The following is a 19,494-nucleotide window of genomic DNA, read 5'->3' as shown; positions in this document are numbered from 1 at the left end:
AGTTCCTTGAATAACAGGCTTCGGGAAACGTGTAACTTGCGAACTCTGGGACAGAGCAATATTATTTACTATAACTGCTATTCTGTTTTCAATTCACCATGTTGTTCCAGTCATTCCCTTTGTGTAACGAACTTCAAATAATGACGAAGCAAGCAGGCAGTTAGCATTCTGAGAAGTAGATTTTAACTTGGCTGTATCTCCGGTGTGGGAAGAACTGCTGTAAAATCAAGGGTTTGTGGTCATTTACATTCAGACGTTGCTGACATGCTGTATGAATTATATGCAGAGCAGAAGTCAGTCAAGATCTGTTCAGATAATGACCAAAATGAGTCTAGATAGATGGCATTTTAATGGGTATATTTAAGTGATACTGAGCTCAGACATGAAAAGTGCCCCAGAGAATTAAGTAGAAGGTCCTGGCTTGGGATGCAAACCTAATCCAAGTTCCAGTCCAGTGGTGGCCTCCTCTCAGAACTTTCCCCAAACCATGAGTCTGTGTGAGGTGCCCAACCCCTGCGGTCCCTGGCTTCCGGCACCAACCTCCATCGTTTGCATTTAACCCAGGGCTTATGGACGGGTCATCTGTGTGTCTCCTCTGCTAGGCTCTGGGCTTATTAAAAATGAACTGTCCTAACTTCTCCACAGACTAAGAACGTACCTGATGCTGCAGAAAAATGAATGTGTGAATGATTATCATTGGGTGCCCAGTGAAGGCATCATGATTAGGCTTGTCTGGGAATGGAAGGTTTCCTAGGTTGAGGGACTGAAACCAGTGCTGAAACCAGAAAAGTTGAGGGGAAATCAGGATGAGTTAGCACCCACAGCTAGAGAGCTGTTAGGACTGTTTTGGACTGAAATCATGTTACTATAAATGAAAGAACCTGCCACTAAACATTTCATTATTTTTTTTTTAAATCTTTGTTGGAAACAGATATTTAATAACGTTCCAAACAAGCAATTTTGGCATTCAAAATGCATCCGCAAGTTGCATATTTAACTCGTACAACATTTTTATAGTGGAGGAAACTGAGGCTTCCAGGAGCTAAGTTACTTGTGCAGGAGCTCAGAGCTCTTAAAGTGATAAGCTTGGAACTGAAACTCAAGCTCTGTGACTCCCGGCCTGTCTTGATGCCTCATGGATTCTGCCTCACGCCCGCCAGGCTGCAGGGGCACTAAGAAGTTAATCGTCACTGCTTCCTTTGAACCGTAGACATACTACGGCAGGCGTGCTACTGAAAAATAAATATTCCTATAATTGACAGTGCACGAAAATTACATGGTTTTGAAATTGACATAAAGTGAATGCAGAAGAGAATCAAGCAAAGCATATGATTTCTGCATATTACAAAAAGCAGAGGGACTTTTTCAAAATTAATGGGGAAAAAAGAAAGGTGATGATGCATATGAATGAGGAAGGAATTTATCATAGAACACTATTAAGGAATCTGCAAGTTTTCTGCATGTTACCATTTGGTGTTTTATTGAATACCAAACGCTGGTTTAAAATCGTGGATTTATTTTTAATTCTTCAGCAACCTGGTTATATACATATCAAAACCTGCTTAATTAATTGGTTTAACTATGGCTCATTGCACTTTTGTTCAACTTAATTTCCCCAATGCATTTTATTAATTTCTCCTTAGACATATGAGCATCAAATATTTTGCATTTGCTGCCCAGAAGCATTTCCCCAGACTTTAGAGCTTTTATTAACAAATTCAATAAAACAAGACAAGCCTTATCCTAAGCTGCACAAACACTGCCTCTCAGACTGTTTTCTTCCATCCTCCTTACCTTCTTCTTTGTGCTCTCTTATCCCTGAATGATGATCAGTTGGTGGTGATTACAGAATTCTCAAGTTGGGCTTCCTCTAAAAAGATAATTTTAATTGGTTTGCTTATTTCCTTTAATTCCCACTATTCAGGGAGCCAAAAGTAAGGCAAACTGTTTGTAGTGGCTTATACAAAGTCTAAAGGAATCTGAGTTGTAGGAACATACAATGAGATCCATGATCAAAAATGCTTTACTCAGGCTAGGTGGCCCCTTACTGCTAAGTAAGAAAATCACTGAAAATTGAGAGGACCCGTTTCAACCACTCTCAACTATACCTTTTGCGTTCACTCATTCAACAAGAGTTTTTGGGTGTCTCTGTCTTCAAGTTACTGTCCTAGATTGTGAATCCCCTGGTGACTGAAAGAGAGAAAAATCACTTCCCTCGCAGAGCTTCCATGTTTGGATCTGAATGATTGGGAACCAGCTACACAGAAGTGAAAGCAAAGAGCGTTTCAAAGGCAGACAGATTACTTAGTAATGGATTAGAAGTGAAGGAAAAGAGAAAGATACGAATCTAGGATGCTTCCTGAACTTTTGTTTGAGCAATGTGGGAGATGCTGGCGCTCACTTTTTGACATAAGTGAGATGGTGCAGGAAATAGAGACTAAGGTGGGAAGAAATAGAGTCTGGTTGGAGACACATTCACTTTGAGACGTCAATCAGACTTCTAAGTGGAAATGCTGCATAGGTGTGAATATATAAGCCAGAAATTCCAGGAGAAGGTTATGTCTAGAAGTTCAGATTGGACAGTCATTATCATATAGACAGTGTTTAAATTCACTGGACTGAATGCAATCAGCTGTGGAAAGGGTATAAAATGGAAATAGAAGAGATCCCAGGAAGCAGCCTATAGACTGGCATAATGAGATATGATCCTGATTTTCCATTACATAAAATTATTTTAAGTATTTGTATACATGTGTGTTTGTATAGACAGAGAATACCCAAGTCTCTACAGGAACTGTAGTGAACAGGGAATAGCTTTTCATTATGTACTCTTTCCTATGATTTGAATTTTGCCACATGGAGAAGACAGAAGGAGGCATGAACAAAGGGGAAATAACAGAACATAAATTCTTTAAATGGTAGAAATATCATCTCAGTTTTACTCATTTTAGTATCTCCCATAGCACCCAACACAGCGCCTGACCTAATGTAGGATTCCAGCACCTAAGTGTTGGACTGAACTATGCAGATAATGGAGGCCAGAAATTTCCACTTTTTCCTAGAATTCGAATTCTCACTTGGGCTGTTTGATCCATCTACTTTGTCATTGTCAACCACATGACTATAGAAAGAATTGAGCTGATGCCTGGCAAAAAATGTCAAGATTTATCATTAAGCATGTTGAACACTGGGGAGTTAGTCTCTTGGTGCCTCATTTTAAAAGAATTTTCCACCTTAGGTTTATTTAGTTCCAATCAAAGTCATAAGACTGGTACTGGTAAAAACTGGAGAATAAATACATTCCATGATTCCACCCAGCAAAAGAATGAATAGCATAGGCAAGCCTCAGTTAATGGTAAAGACGTGTATCAACAGAGTAGCATTATGACATATTTACTTAGGAAAAAATATGAGATGAGGGACAGATGTTTCTGAATGACTGCACTCTATTTTTTTTTAAACCGGTGATTTCTGTTACACTTCCTGGAGCTTTGTCTGGCCCTGGCTGTTATTTTTCAGTGAATGAATTGGATTTCCGTGCAGTAACAAAAAGAGAAATAGGAAGTATCACATATATTTCAAAAATTTTGAAAATGCATAAAGTCAGAAATACTGGCTAGTAATTCATTAACAGTATGAAGTGTAATATCAACCTAAATTAATTAAGGATAAAAAATGCTTTTTATAAAGGCATAGCTAATTTTTGAAAAGGGTATGTCCTTAAATTATCGTATTCACATTTAGCCTACAGAACTTCAACTACCTAAGTTTGGGAGGAAAAAGAGAGTTGGAGAGAACAAATTTAAATAATGCAGCTGATCCAACCTTTCCCCCATTAGTAATCTTATGCTTCTGAATAAAAATACCCCAAGGAGACTTGAATATCTCCTCCTCCTTTGGTCTTGCTACTTTGTATCCCTTAACAGGAGCACATCTGCAGCTGTTGAGTCACTCTAGTATTTGAAGAAACAGTGGATACTTTTCATACCATGTGGTCCCAAAAGCAAGCCAACAACTTCATCACCAAAAACCCCATACCCCACAGTCCACTCTTTGTTGTGATTATTCGGGTTTTTTTTTTTTTTTTCCAGAGGGTGTTGTTTGGGGGAGGTTTTGTTTGTTTTTTTCATTCTCCCACAGTCCATTCTGACATTAGGGGAAGGACTGGTTTTAGGAAAGGACAGGGTGTCAGGCTCCTGGGAGGGCTGTACTAAGGGAATTCCAAGCATATTTTGAGTGCGCGTGATTCTTACCTACTTACCCACCTCAGTGTCCAGCCCTGAAGTAAGGTGCAGCTCCACTGTAATCCTTAGCAGGCCAGAGAAGGCCACATAAGTCACATGGTCTGATTTACCTGTAGGGCTTAATTTAGTCCAAGATTTTAAGATTGAAAGGAGAGGTTCAGGAACCAACAATTGTTGAGTGACATGCCATATACGCTTGGAATATGTAGTCAAGTCTGAAATTTGTAAAATTAAGATAGATCAGTAGATACAGTGAGTATAATTGAACTTGTTTAAAAGGCACCTTTTATATCCTGGACAAAGCCATAGCCTATAACACTTTCGGCATTATGGTCTAATCAATTCATATTTGAAGCTACTTGTAAGTTATATGTGTACATAATTCTTTCCCATAAGGAAACCCGTTAGCTTTGGTGATAAGATATTAAGTCCAGACCTAATAATCAAACAGAAACAGTCTTGGAAATCTAGAAGCCCTGATCCAAAATTAATTATAACCTTAGTCTTATTTCAGTGGATTGGAGTAAGATACAGTTCTGCTTGGAGATACATCTAATTTCAGGTGGACATTTAGAACCCACCAAACTTTCAAAAATTGAAATAAACTTTTATTCATCCATATTCCAATATGCTGGCTTTCTTTCAAGTTGAAATCACCATGTAATATTTTGACTGCTGAAAATGTTACTGGTTTCAGTATATAAATTAAATGTCAGGTCTAAATACAAAATGTGAAGTTGTTCATAACTCGAACAAAATCTACTTTTGTCTTGGATAGAAAATATGTCCTTGCTGAACTATCGGATCCAACAAATTATTTAATTGGAGAAAAATTAATTGGAATGCATTATTAGACACTCTGCCTAGTCAAGACAGACAGGAGGAAGACAACTGCTATCATTTCTGATTGAAGGCATCACGGGGACATTAGACTTAATTATGTACACTCAGAAACACTGGATAAATTGCCCATAGATCGGAAGCTGCTGACCACACTAGCCCAAGTGTAGACTAAATGAGATTCTTTCTGGTAAGTGTATTGGGCCTTTTGTGCCAGGGAGTACTAGCCAGCCAAGGTTCAGGAGGAGCCCAGAATTAAGGAAGCATCCCTGAGTTACTCAAAAGGAATCAAAATTCCCAAAATTGAAACTAAAGAGAAGGCCGTGTTTTGTTGTCTGAGGTGGATTTAATTGGTTGTCTGAACACCTAGTGGCACAGCCAACAATTCACTGACTAACTTGGACAAATGAATAAAGCTCTGTGTATGCTAAAATGTGAAATCCCTCGGTCATCAACACATACTTGTTTCTTATGCTCTTTAAATCTGAGTGGCTGGAAGTTGGGTAGTTCTCAAATATTGGTACAATTAAGAATTGCCGGCGGACGGGGGGCGCGCCGTGCAGGGGCCAAGCTGGCGGCGGCTCCCAGCTCGCAGTGCGGCCCGCGCCTCCCGCGCCCGCCGCGCCCTCCCCGCCTCGGCCACGGCCACGGCCGCCCTCGCGCCCAGGCCCGGGTCCCGGCCACTGCCGGCTCCGCGCGCACCGACAGTACGGTGCCTGGCGACGTGGACCAGGGGCGCATGACCTCGGAGGGCCCCGACGGCCGCTCCAAGTGCATCGTGCGGCCGCTGAGCAAGGACGCGTGCAGCCGGGTGTGCAGGACTTTTACACGGCGGAGACCGTGAGCTGCTCCTGCGCGGCGCCGCCCTCCTCGCCCAACCCCTGCGAGAACGAGTGCAAGATGGAGAAACTCAAGAAACAGGCACCCGAGCTCCTTAAGATAGATTTTCTGGAGTAAAGGCAGGGATGGGAACCCCGCCTGTGTGAATACATAGCGTGGGCTGGCGCCAGGCTGTACCTCCAATGAAAAGTCCACACATTCTGAGGCGGGACTGTTACCCCATCTCACAGTGGAGGACACAGAGGATCCCTGAGCGGAAGCCATTCCCTGCCCGCCTGAGCCCATGGGGCCAGTCAGTGATGGAGGCAGCATTCTTCAACTAGTTTACTGACTCTAACCCCTTATCACCTAGTCCGGTGTCCTGTATTTTCCCCAAATCAGGTCATCTGTTGGCACCTCCATGGAGTATTTTAAATTTTAAATTTTGTGGCATTTGATTGTGTTTAACGTCTAGTAACATTTCCCACACTCACGTACCACCAATGTGCTACATGTTGTGCTAAGCTCTTCTTACACATTATTTCTCTAAATTCGTAAACCATTCTGTGAAATATGGGATCTTTGTCCTCATTTTATAGGCAAGAAAGGTGAGGCTTGGAGAAGTCAGGTACCTGGCCCAAGCTCTCACATGCGGCCTCAAGTCCATACCATTCTTCTATGTGAATTTTGTACTTATAACCCGCCCCGCCACCATAGGAAGATTAGAAAGTGGCACCACCTCTGGGCGACACAGCCCCGTGCGGGGCCCACCAGCAGGCGCATGGCTTGGCGAGGCACGTGCAGGCTAGATCACAGCCCCCCAGCCAGCCAGGCACCTCTGCGCCGTCCACACCATGCTCGATCTGCTGTTTGGTGGGCCTGGTGGGGTTGGGATTTGAACTCAGGTCCTGCTGTGTCCCAAGCATGTGTTCTAAATCACCCTGCTCTCCTGTCTTCCGTTTTGCAATAGCCCAGATAATTTGGTGGCTTTTGAGATTTCTTCCAAACGTGTGTCTATTTTGCCCTTTTTGTGCCAAGAACTTTGAAGTTGCCTAAAATGTTACCCTACTTGTTAGCCTGCCAGTCTCATGGACACTGTCGGAAGACACAAGCCAGGGACAAAGGACTTTATTGCTCAGAGTGTCTCCACTTTCTTCTACTGTTTCTCCCACTCCACTTCCCACAGGGTGATGCTGTGAGGGCCACATAACACCTGCACACACGGGGGGATGTTTTCCGAGAGAGGAGCCCCAGCTTAGAGAATCCAGATCTTCTATAACAGGCACTGAACATGCCTTCCCTGCTCCAGAGGGAAATAGTCTCTGGATGTTCCAAGGCTGCTCACTGTACAAGACAGCCTGGAAGAAGGACACCCAGTGCCTCTGTAGGCAAGGCTTGCAGAAAAGCAAAAGGCCCATGAGCAGCTGTCTCCCAACATGTGGTTAAAAGTGTTTTCTCAATATAACTTCAGTTTTATTTTTGTAACAACTGAATGGATACCAAAACTCTCAAAGTTGTTGGTAGGAAGAGGGGTTAACTTTTAGGCCAAGTGGCCTCTTGACAGTTTATGAGTCCTTGGGCCATACTGTTTCCCTGGGGACCCACTAGGGTCCTGCAGACTCCAGGCACTGAAGCCTATGGCTTCAGTGCGAGAAACTCAACTTTCAGATCTACTTCTCAGTAAGTGAATTGTAAGCATGACATGAGGATACACAAAACCCTTTTTTAAAATGCTGGTTAATATAATTCTTGCTACAACCCTTTGGAGAGGGAACTTACCAAAGTTCCCAGCTTTACCTGGGGGAGGAGGAGGAATCTGAAGCCCAGAGAGGGATTGTGACTTGCCTAAGATCACATGGTAACAAATTGGCAGCACTAAGATTTGAACCCGGTAATTCTCTGCTGTGTCCACTTGCCCACTGGAGTGGTCACTAGACAGTTCTCTCAGCCAGGAGCCCACTGGCCCTTAGGCCCTTCAGTGCACAGCAGCTGTGGGGGTTTTTATTCAGCCTTAGAGGACTGGAGGGGGGCAGTGGTGGGATTAACCCAGCAGGTGGGGTTGTAGGAGGAACACAGAGAAGATGCTCTGCCTCCCTGACACTGTTGGAGCAGGAGTGAGTACCTGAGAGGTACCCAGAGAGCCCCAGGAGGAGAAGCAGACAGAGACAGAGTGAGACAGGGCTGAGGCCTCTCCCATTTGGCTTAGCTCCCCCTCCCTCAGTGGGGGGCTCTCCGTGGACAGCCCCCCCAGGAGAGAAGGTTAGGGGAAGCCACTGTGGAGAGGGACAGGGCACACCCTGTCTCTACCCCACCCCTTCCCCTCCAGCTAAGAACTCCAGCTGTGATGTGGCATAACTCTGAGTTAGAGGGATGGGGTTCTAGATCCCCTTTCTTGGGGAGGTTGGCTTCAGGGGGCGTACCTTTCACCTCTTCATCCCCTTTCCTTCTGGGCATGAACTAGACATGGCCCCACTGTTGAGGAGTCCCTAGTCTTGTGGGTACACAGCTTCTGACCTTGGTAATGAAAAGACTGATATTATGGTCAAAAGAGAGCGTTTAATAAAATAATGGTCAGCGCTGGGCCAAGGGACATCCCAGGGACCATGGGAAACCAGGGGAGGAGGTAATATTAGAGCTGGGCTTTGAGGGACGTGTAGGCGTCCCTCAGACAGAGCAGAAATAAGGCCATTCTGGTTGAGAGTCAGTAGGGTGGGTGTGACCTGGGGTGCCTCCCTGCCCTCTCTCTGCCCCAGCCGCACTAGCCCCTGTCAGTTCCTCTGACACAGTGCTTCTCAAACTGTAGGGGTGAAAGACCAATTTTTTTTAAAGATCTGTCAAGAACGAATACTTCTGTAAAATACCATAAGAATGAATTGTTAGAGAAATGAAATGGAATGGAAACTGATGTGCAAAGTAAAACCCAGTGTTGTATTAAAAAAAAAAAAAGTATTGCCACAGGAGCTTGTTAAAATGTAGAGATCTCTGAAACCCTCCAAGGTCCAGAGCGGAGCTTGGGGATTTAACATTTTAATGAACCACTTAACGGGATCCCAGGGTAATCTGAGGCCAGCTCGGTGAAAATGCTGATCTTGCGTGTGTGGGCTATGAGTCCTGTAGGACTACAGTGTTGGTGCCAAAATTGTGTGGAAACACTAATTCCTAATTTGTAGTAGAGAAGTACTACATAAAAAAAGTTCTGAAGATAAAAATATTTGTTGTTAAAATCTATCACGAGTTAATGAAACAGATCATGATAAAAGAAAAAAAGAAATTTTTAGTTGAGTATAGCATATGTAATAAATAAATCAGATGATTTGGAACATTGTTGGTGAATTAAAATTATTAGAACATCTTTGATTTCTGAATTTTTATTAAATTACTGCTACCAAAGTCGAGATTCACTGTTCTAAAGGAACCAAGTTTCTTCTAGAAATACTGTGCATCCAAGATAATTATTTTTGACTTACAGTGCTTATAAGTAGTGAATTAAATTTTGAATTTATTTTTAGTACAACGCCCTTTATAATCTTTTTAAATAAAGAATCTTAGCATGTCTCGTCATTAGCTTGTCCTGAAATATAGCATAAACAAAATTGTCTTTTACAAATACAAAATTAAAATTTTTTTTCTTCCTTTTGTGCATTCCAAGCCCAGCTTAAACAAAAGTATACGGTTTTTTTGTCTGAAGTAATTATAATAGTATAATGAGGTGGGGTGTTATTTTATCCATCACATAAAAGCACTTTTAAGTCTATTCTGATGCAGAGAATACTTTTGAAAAGGAACATAAGATACTAATAACAGGATTCACCTTTGGGGAAACTGCCATGAATTGGAAATTGGCATAAAGAGAGAATAGCATTTCATCATATTCCCTTGTGTAGAATTAAAGTCAATCAGCAAACAAACATATTAAGGAAATATATGATAAATTGTAGTAGGAAAATTTGGATACTCTTTTCAGAAAATTCTAAAGTTAAAGAACCTTTCAGGAGGAGCAGAAAATTATCAATGCTGAATGTACAGGCTGGGTTTTTTCCCCTGGAGAGATGGCATTGGATTTATTAGCCTTTTGGACATAAAATACATGTAATTCTTTCCCTTTTTTGAAAAAAAAAGGGTACCGAACTGTGCATTTTTATCTATCTATCTACCTGTCATCTATTTTGCATTTTAGTCTCTGTGTCCTTTTTGCCACTGGTCATCTGCCAGTCTCTGAGGACGGCTGTGAATACAGAATGGAAACCAGCTTTCTTTTTTCTGAACTCTGAAACAACAGGTACTTGAGCCAAGCCTCCTGGTGACCAAGTTCCACCTGAAATATCACAGCATTGTTTAAAGTAGTCTTTGATTTTCCAGTCAGTGAATGCTGTGTTTGCATTCCACTTGAGCACCATTTGGCAAACTAGAGATAAAATCTGTGGAATTATTTAGCATCACATCTGTTTATAGTTGCTTTTCAAGATTATACAAGTGATTTTAAAGTTTTGCTTATGTGTTAACCAACTGTGGTGGCTGCATTTTATTTGGTTATAATTTAGAAAACTAAACTTCAAATGTAATCTAACGAGCATATATGGAGCATCTAAAAATGGAGCATCTTAGTGCTAAATTACATATTCCATTCCCTTAGCTTGCTGGTACTAATGCATTAATGAGGCCCCTTGGAAATAATTAAAAGTTAATTGTCTAAGAATGAAATTGAATTTCTCAATTTAAGAACAGTAGGTACTAAGTTATTTTGGAAAAAAATATGGTCCTTAAAGGACAAGAAAATAAAAATTTAAAAACAAAAGCCAAAATTCACAGTTGGCTTCCATTAAAAAAGAAGTTAACATGACTGTTGAGAATTAGGTGAACCTTAGATTAACAGTCTTATAATGAAAAGACTGATAATGGTCAAAAGAGAGCGTTTAATAAAACTAGTTTATGGTTTGATTATGTTTTGCTAAGAAGCTAATGTCAAGATTTAGAAAAACCTTCAAAATATAGTGTGTTCATACTCAAGCCAGCTCTTTCAATATTTACATAGGAAAATGATAAAAATGTCATTGAGATAATTTCTGGTTTTTTGCTTTCTGCTAAAATTTGTCTGACAGAAAAGCTGAAATATTGTTCTTTCATATTTCTTGATATGAACATGCTATTTAAGATTTCTGTGAAATTTTCTAAGTTCTAAGGAATTTATTTTCTATCAAGTCTTGAGTCGGAGGTACCATCTTGCCCTGCCCAGAGTTTTGAGGGAAACTTTATGGTAGGAATTCTGTCATTCATGGAAAAGTTCAGGAAATCCGGTCATTCAGCAATGCATGTAACCTTATCTTGTTATTTCTTTAGTTCTAAGAACATCTAAATAGTGTTCTTCTAAAGATGTACCTTTTTATATGCTTGTAGGACAGTCTCACCAAGCTGGTATACCTTATCAGGGAAAACGAAGAAACTTCAGGATAAAAGTGATTTACTGGTTGAAAAAAGATTAGCATTCAGGCTTTTTTTTTCTTTTCTGGAGTATTCTAAAATGGATTGGCTGATTCTGGATTAGAGAGACTCATTTTTTGTTTTCTCCTTCCTAGAGAGCCACTTTCTCTTTCGCCTGAGCTCTAGAATTTTCCTTTCAGTCACAATTAATGATCAAGGGGTAACTCCTCTCTTCACGTAGCTTGACCTTGTCTGCAACAATTGCTAATGACAGACTCTCCTAAAAATACCCAGATTTTATATTCCTAAAATAATGTCTTTTGACCACCAGAGAAGATCTTTGTATCAACCTGTGCCCTGATCAGAATTAACCTCTCTCCTCTGCACTCCACTGGCATCCAGGATCTGCCCACATTTCCTGCTGCTGGAGCTGCTGCTAAATTACATGAGCTTTGAAAGAAAGTACAGGGGGCTTGTTTCAAGGCTAAGAATGCCTTACCTTTGGAGATGCTCCACATAATTTTAACAGCTGCTTTTTACTCTATACTTACCGTGTGCCAGGCATCACAGGAGAGCCTTTACTTCCACTAAAGTCTTTTCATTTCTATTATCTCATTCAGTCTTTGCAATCACATCCTTGTTTCACAGATTAAGTAAGTGAGAATTAGGAAGGTTGAGAAGCTTAGCCAAGGTCACGACACTAGTAATCAGTGGAGCCAGGATTTAAAATCAAAAAAGTTCTGAAGGATGGGTGGTTGGAGAGATGAAGGGAAAAAATCAATGCTGGAGTTGAAATTCCTCCATTAGGCTTCCATGCCTACGCTTGGCGCACGTGGCCTTGCTAAGAAGGTTCGCATGCTGGATGAGCAATCCGAAGCAGGTCCACTGGGGAAGTAGAAGAAGCCCTTCCCTTGCCTACTTAAAAGGGTTTTATTAGCTCAGTAACACTGACCTGTGTTCAGAGCTTATGTGAATGGTTTGTTGTCAAAGATACATATAAAATTTCCTTTAACAATAATTGAGCTTATATTCGTGCAAAGTGGGTGATTGGCAAGATAGAGTCCTCATGAAAAAACATAGAAACTGTGAATTGAAGAAAGTAATAAAAATAGCACCTTGATAGAATTCCCAAGGTGGAAAAAAAGAGATTTGTGAATAACCTATTAAGGTTGCATGCAGCAAAAATGGCGTCTGAAGAGCTTGTTTCATATAGGAGAATTAGTCCTGCATCACTTCTCTTGTGTGTCAGGTTTTCTACTAAGACATCAGAAGATGGAGTTAAAATGGACTCAGTCCATGAAATGAGAGAAGAATTCTTGATGCCATATTTCAGAGGAAGGGTCATAAAAGACTTCAGATACTTTTTGTATGCAAGCATAGACCTAGATGATTGAAAATAAAGTGAACAAGAATACATACGTGGTAGGAGACAAGTAACCTAGAAAACTTGACTGAAAAGACTTGCCAAAGCAGAGAATTTGTAACTAGAAAGATCTGTGAGCATTGAGATTAGATTCATCCCTGAGGCGCCACCTGCCCGGTCTCCTCATCGTTCCGATGCCCCACTCCTTTCTCTCTCAGAAGCATAGTCATTCACCCCATAAATTATATGGTCATCCTGCCAATAAATTACATAGTCACCCCATTCTGGGAGTCCTTGCTGTTGTCTGAGTTTTAACTGCATTGTATTCAGGATCTAAGGCAGCGCTAGAATTCTCAGGTTGGTTCAGTTATTCTCCATCAAGGAGTTCCTGTGATGGAGACCACAACACCCACAAACCTAAAATATTTACTGTCTGGCACTTTACAGGAAAAGTTTGCCAGACAGATGAAGGACATACAACAAATATGTTGATGAAAATAAGAAAAGTAAAACATGCATTCACAATAAATTATTTTGGAAGAAAATATTGACCATCTGGTTTTGAGGGGTTTAAGTAAAGCAAACGGTGACCCTGGGATAAAGGAAGTAATTCGAATGATTATCAGTCACCTAAGGAACAAGCAGACAGTAAATGAAGGACCAGGTCAAACTAATGTAATAGTGTTTGAAATGAATAATTAAAAAGATTTTGAGAATGTTGAAGTGAAGGGCCTTGTGAACTAATATCATGAAGATTCAGGTCTGGACATCCATCCTGCATATGTTTATGTAGCTTTTGCTGTAAATTTTTTTCTATCTGGGTTAGAGAAGTGCTCTGGGATACTAAGTCAGTTTCATTAAAAGCAAATCTGAAGATAAAACTACACATCCAGGAATGTTTCTGTTAACATAAGGTGACACTAACTGTATTTTATGAAGCAGAAAATTGCTTCACACCCAAATTCTTAAAATCCTTCTTTCTGCTGCCTGTAATAAGACATAGAACATTTGTACACATGAGCTGCATAAAACTCTAATAGAATTAGCATTTAGTAATTTGATATTTTATATGCCTGACAAATCTGATGGAGAATAAAGCAAGGAAATAAGGAAGCAAAACACTCTTTTATGACCAGAATCATTCCTTAAAGTGAAATGAATTTACTAACACATTGTTGGTAATATACGTAAGGACCTGGGTCTGCTACCATCTTAGAAACAGACCTTTCCAGGTGAGCTTACAGATTTATAATGGTAAAAATTTAGAAAGAAAACAAAGCTTTATGTATCCTAAAAGCCACTACAAAATTATACACATTACTTTTTAAGCACTGATATTACAACTTAGATTACAAGAAGCAAATTGAACTCAGATGTGGATAGATAGATACAGATATATTTCAAAGTTCTTAAACAAGCAGTTTTAGAACAATAAGGAAACCATCTTGTATAACATTGCAGCAAACTCTAGAAGTCTTGGAAGTGTCTCCACCAAAATCAATTCACTTCTGCTTGGAATAATCACCCTTAAAACTTTGGAAGATAAAGCTGAATTTACCATGAGCTGGAGAAATGATGGGGACATGTAATGTTCCTTGATCAAAATGATGAAATGGAACAATTGCTATTTTCAAGTTTGAATTATTAATATAAACAAATATGGACAACCACATGTGTATAACAGATATTCTGATTTGACCTGGATCTTAGAAAAGTTATCTCACAAATGTGATATCTCTTGAAAGATAGTGAAATGAACTATCAAAAATCATTAAACAAATATCTTTTAAAAGGCAGTGTTCTGCTGTTTGTTATAACATTCACTCGGGTATTATTATCTGGCACTGTAATGCCTTAAATTACATCTTCTAGGGACATACAGGGAGAAAAAGTTGCTTTTCTGAGGGCCCTGTCAATATTTTAAATGAGCTCATAGTGCTTGTCTAAAAGATTTAATTACATTGTAAAATATAATGGTAACAGCCTAGATTAATTAATGGGATGATATAATAAAATGGTTTTCAAACTTTTTCTTCTTAAGCAGGAAAAACGTTTTTGAAAAATGAAACTTCAAATACAAAACAGATAAAATTAGATCTGGTGGGGGCTTCATAGCCCAGGCCTCCCATCTCCTCCTCACCAACCATAGCAATCACTGAAGCCTCTGCAAAACTGAACCGTGCACCCTGGACAGAGCTTAAAAATCTATAAATAGGAAAACAGTTTTTCCTGTTTAAAAATACTGACCTTCCTAATTCACCCATTCTTTCTGTAGATCATTTGCAAGGACCCAAATGCACTGTGATTAGAAACACTTTGTCATAAGCAATGTGAGAGAGAGAGAGAGAGAAAGAGATTTTTGTTGTTGTTTTGGTCTGGGACAGTTTATAGGTTGTTCTTCCTGACCACAAATGTAACGGTCTCTTTCATTCTCTTATATAGTTCTTTCCTCAATGTTTATGGTTCAAAACGAGGGTAGAGAAAAATTTGTGCTGTTTCTCTGAGAAACTAGAAATACCGTCTTTATCTGTTTCTCTGTAAATCTCAGCATTCCAACTAAAATTCTAAAACTTTTTATGGTAAAAAAATAAATAAATTAGGATACAGATCTTTCCTTGATGAGACAATCATCTCATCAAAGGGATTTCTGGTTCCTTTCCCAGGTCCAACTTTGCTATCTTGGCAGAACAGAGGTGAGTTGATTCATGCATCATTGTTGTTCCTGAGGAAGACAGACAGCTCTGAAGGACCAGGAGCCATTCATCTGAGCACCATGGAATAAAAATTTAGTAGCGAAAGGATAGCATTTTTTAGAGGCATGGCGCACCTAAACCCCTAAGACTTCATGTTCCTTTTACTGAGCCAACAACAAAGTAAAAGTCACTGCTCTTTCTGTCCACTTCTATGCATTTGAAATTGCCATTTGAGTATACTGTTTGGTAGGAGGTCAAGAAATTTTAAGAAAGGGTGTCAAAAATTGGAATCCTGAAACATCCAGGAGTTTTATTTATAACTGAGTATTTGCTTCAATGGCTCACAGCCACGAGGAGGAATCTTGGTTCCTTTTTTATTTCTTTCCTTGAGGCCTCAACTCTCACTTCTGTTCTACCAAGATAGCAAAGTTGAATGCTGGGCAAGGGGTTTTTAGAATCTGCAAGAATTCATTCATCAAAAAGAAAAGATTTCTCTTCTTTGTCTTATAACCCTAACTTTTGTGGCTAAAGAGCCTGGGTCAGGTCTTGGAGGATATTATATAGATTTTCAGTTATTGATCAGGTTATAATGTCTTTTTTTCCCCCCAATAAGCACTTTTCAACTGTGCTCGGTGCTGTGGATGGTAAGAAAGAATAAAATAATCTATATTTACTGAATACTTACTATGTCAAACCCCGATAGGAGGCTTCATCTATATTATCTCATTTAATCCTCACCAAAACCCAGTGAAGGTAGATTTAACAATCTCCATTTGACAGAAATTGAATCTCCAATAATAACTCACCAAAAATCTCACCCAGTAATCTCTAGTAATAACTTGGAGATGGATCGCTATCAACCAATGGCAGAATGAAGGCCTGAACCCAATTTTACGTATGTGATTCTAAAGCTCATGCTGTATCCACCAAATAATCCAGCCTCCAGCTTTTGCATTATTCAAATGGGGGATAATTGTAAGGAACAGTGCTCAACTGGGCTGAGAATCATATAATTGACAGTTATTGAACACACGTCCTCTACATGCTCAAACAACGTCAGTGACCTCTACTCCCTTCCTTTTCTTTACACCCTAGTAAATGAGACAGCGTTATTGGTTTGTTTTTTTTCTGGCAGTGCCCTAGTAGCATGTTGAAAAATTATGAACCAGGTTAATTATTAATTCAAGTTTAGAGATTGATTGCTTTTAGTGCCTGAATTTGGAAGGAGAGTTGAGTGTGGCAGGGGAGTTCTCCTTCCTAATGCGATACAGTGCGCAGTGCTCCCAAATTCTTGAGGATGTGCAAGACTGCTGCCCAGATGCAGGACTCCAGAAGTGGCCCAGTTAGGTGGAAAAAAGAGCATTGTTTCTTGAATGGAATCCTCACTTTGGGCCTATATTCTTAAAGCTACAAAATGATCATTTTGCTCTTAGAAATAACTACCAGTAGATATAATCTTCTATTTTCTCAAATCAAAACTATGTGACATCTTATTCATGTATATGTAATTTAAAGAAACAAAATGAACTATTTAATTGTCACCATAATCTGCCTTCAATTACCGTACTGCAGCCTCAGGTTACTATGCATCTTATTTGAAGAGTTGCAGCGTTACTAAAGGAGTTGAAAATCTTTCATAAATAAGGAGCCAAATTGTTGAAATGTGTTTTCACCTAGATGCTGGCAAGTTGCCAAAGCCATTTTTAAGATCAACCAATGAAGAAACATTTTCTTCATAACGTTGGGATAACAAATTTGATTTTAAATGTGAATAGCCTTTGGCTTTGTATTCACTTCTAATTGTGTAACTTTTATCAGAGAGAAAATGATCTGTTCTCAAGCTGAGTGCTGCAATCTTGGTTGGAGGTTGCACGTGGGAGAAGGCTAATCATCAGAGAACCCTCCCCTGCCAGCACCATCTTGCGTTAAGTCTCCGAGAAGGTGTGAGTCAGCTGGGTTGGTAAAAGGGACTTCAATTAAACAGAAGGCAAGCAAACTAAGTATGTTAAAAATTGGAGGGAAATGATTTGAAAAGGAGTGTATGGAAAGCAGATGAGAACATTAAGTCTTTGCTGTTGTTTGAGTTTCAGTCTCATCTAAGCCCCAGGAGCTACCCTCCTTTGGAAATCCTAGAGCAGATCATTTTTTAAACTGACTGTATTGACAGATTGCTCAGTGACCATAGATGTCTGGTTTCATTAGGTGATATATATTAATCCCAGTGTTTTAAGAAGAGGAAGACCTGCAATTTTTGGCTTCTTAGTAGCTTACAATGTCCAGACTACTAAAAAAAATTTACCCACTTCGTTCTGAATATTTAACCCTAAGATTTTCTTTGAGTTCTCGCTGACTTTGTCATTGCAGTACTGAAACCACTAGCTTTTCAACTCTCTGACATCATAGCAAATATTACTTTGTATCTCTAACCAGGGGAGTTTGGAGTCTCAGCAATTCAGTAATCCTTCTGTACTCTGCTGTGGCATCCTTGTTCTTGCCACTTAATCCAGCTATGAGTTGGCTTCTTATTTTACTTTGCATTGGTACAAAGAAGACAAAGGGCAGGAAGCAGTTAATGATTTGACTATTTTGCTAAAGCTTTACTTCCCTGGGTTCTAACTTCTCTTTGCCTCTTCAAACTGTACAGCACAAAGTTGATGAGTAGCGAGAGTAGCCATTTTGTCTTGTTTCCAATTTTAGGAGGAAAACATTGTTTTTCATCATTATTTATGATGTTAGCTGTAGATTATCCATAGAAATCTTGTATTATTTATGGGTATAGAATTTTAAAACACTGATAGTTAAGAAACAAATAGCTCACAAAGTTAAAATAACTAAAACATGGCCAAATAATGAATTTACTCCATGAATACAAACATGGTTTTCAGTTTAAAGACCTCTATTAATGCCATTCATAGCAGCAGTATTGAAGATCATCGGGTCAACTTGATAGATGGGAAAATATTTAATAAAATCCAACATTTGTTTCTAAGTAAAAATGTTAGCAGACTGAGCTGGAAAGATACATATGAACACAATAAGAAATATTATTTCAAATAATGGAAAAATATACCAAATGTTAATGCCCAGAGACATTCCCATTAAAACAGGAAGAAGGCAAGTGTTGCACTGTTATGTAACAGAATCCTATAGTTCTGGTTAATGCACGGAGAAAAGAAGCAAATAAGAGACATGAGTATTGGAAAGAAGCACAAACATTATTTATAAAGGAACCAGATAAAAAAGACACAGAAATCAATAGCTTTCCATGTCAGAAATAACCATATAAAATGCAATGATTAAGGCTCCTTAATAATAGCAAAAATAGCAATAAAATAGTTACTAACAAACTTAATAATGTGTAGGTTCCATGCAAGGAAAACAATGAAAATTTGATGAGACACTTAAATGAACACCTGAATAAACATTTTAATGAACGGAAAGATAGAATATAATAAGATGTCAATTATTTTCACATCAGTTCTATCAAAAACATTATTATTTGGAGCATCAGAATGCAATTATAAAAATCACAGAGAAGAATAAGAGTGAGACTACTCAAGAAAAATTTTTAAATGGGATCAATGAAGGCAGACTTAAACTACTAGATTTAGATAAATCATTAGATAAAAGTGTAATAATGAAATCACTATAGGACCTATACAAAAAGGAACAAAGCAATCAATGGAAGATTATACAATTTCAGAAATAGACCTTAGCGTATGTGTTTATTATGTGATAAAATATGCAGTTCCAAACAATGGGTAAAGATCTCTTACTCAACAAATGATCGTGGGACTCCTAGCCATCAATCTGAATAACAATTGTCTCCGTAGATTTGGTCCTAACTTCACGCCATATACCAAAATAAATTTAAAATAGATTGGAGAATTGAAAATAAAGAATGAAATAAGAAGCAAAGTAGGAGAGACTATGGCAAATTTTACTTCATGCCAAAGTACTGGAGGCCTTTATGAGCAAAAAAGCAAAGACAGAAACTTTGAAGAAAAGGATGAAAAACCACAACAGAAAAATACAAACCACTATATGTCAAAAAAATCATGTTTAGAATTGAATGGCAAATTACAGGCAGATGATACATTTAACAGAGATTTAATGC

General features: G+C 39.2%; 1 protein-coding gene across 2 annotated transcripts in view; it reads left to right on the top strand.

The window, feature by feature from the left end:
- PLXDC2 (plexin domain containing 2) overlaps positions 1-19,494 on the top strand; it is a 347,388-nt gene that overhangs the window by 251,760 nt on the left and 76,134 nt on the right. The gene's annotated exons all lie outside the window — the stretch shown is intronic.

Source organism: Vicugna pacos, chromosome 35, assembly GCF_048564905.1.
Source record: "Vicugna pacos chromosome 35, VicPac4, whole genome shotgun sequence".
NCBI classification, from domain to species: domain Eukaryota; kingdom Metazoa; phylum Chordata; class Mammalia; order Artiodactyla; family Camelidae; genus Vicugna; species Vicugna pacos.
The sequence above is the reverse complement of the archived record's forward strand: the minus strand, read 5'-3'. Positions and strand labels throughout refer to the sequence as shown.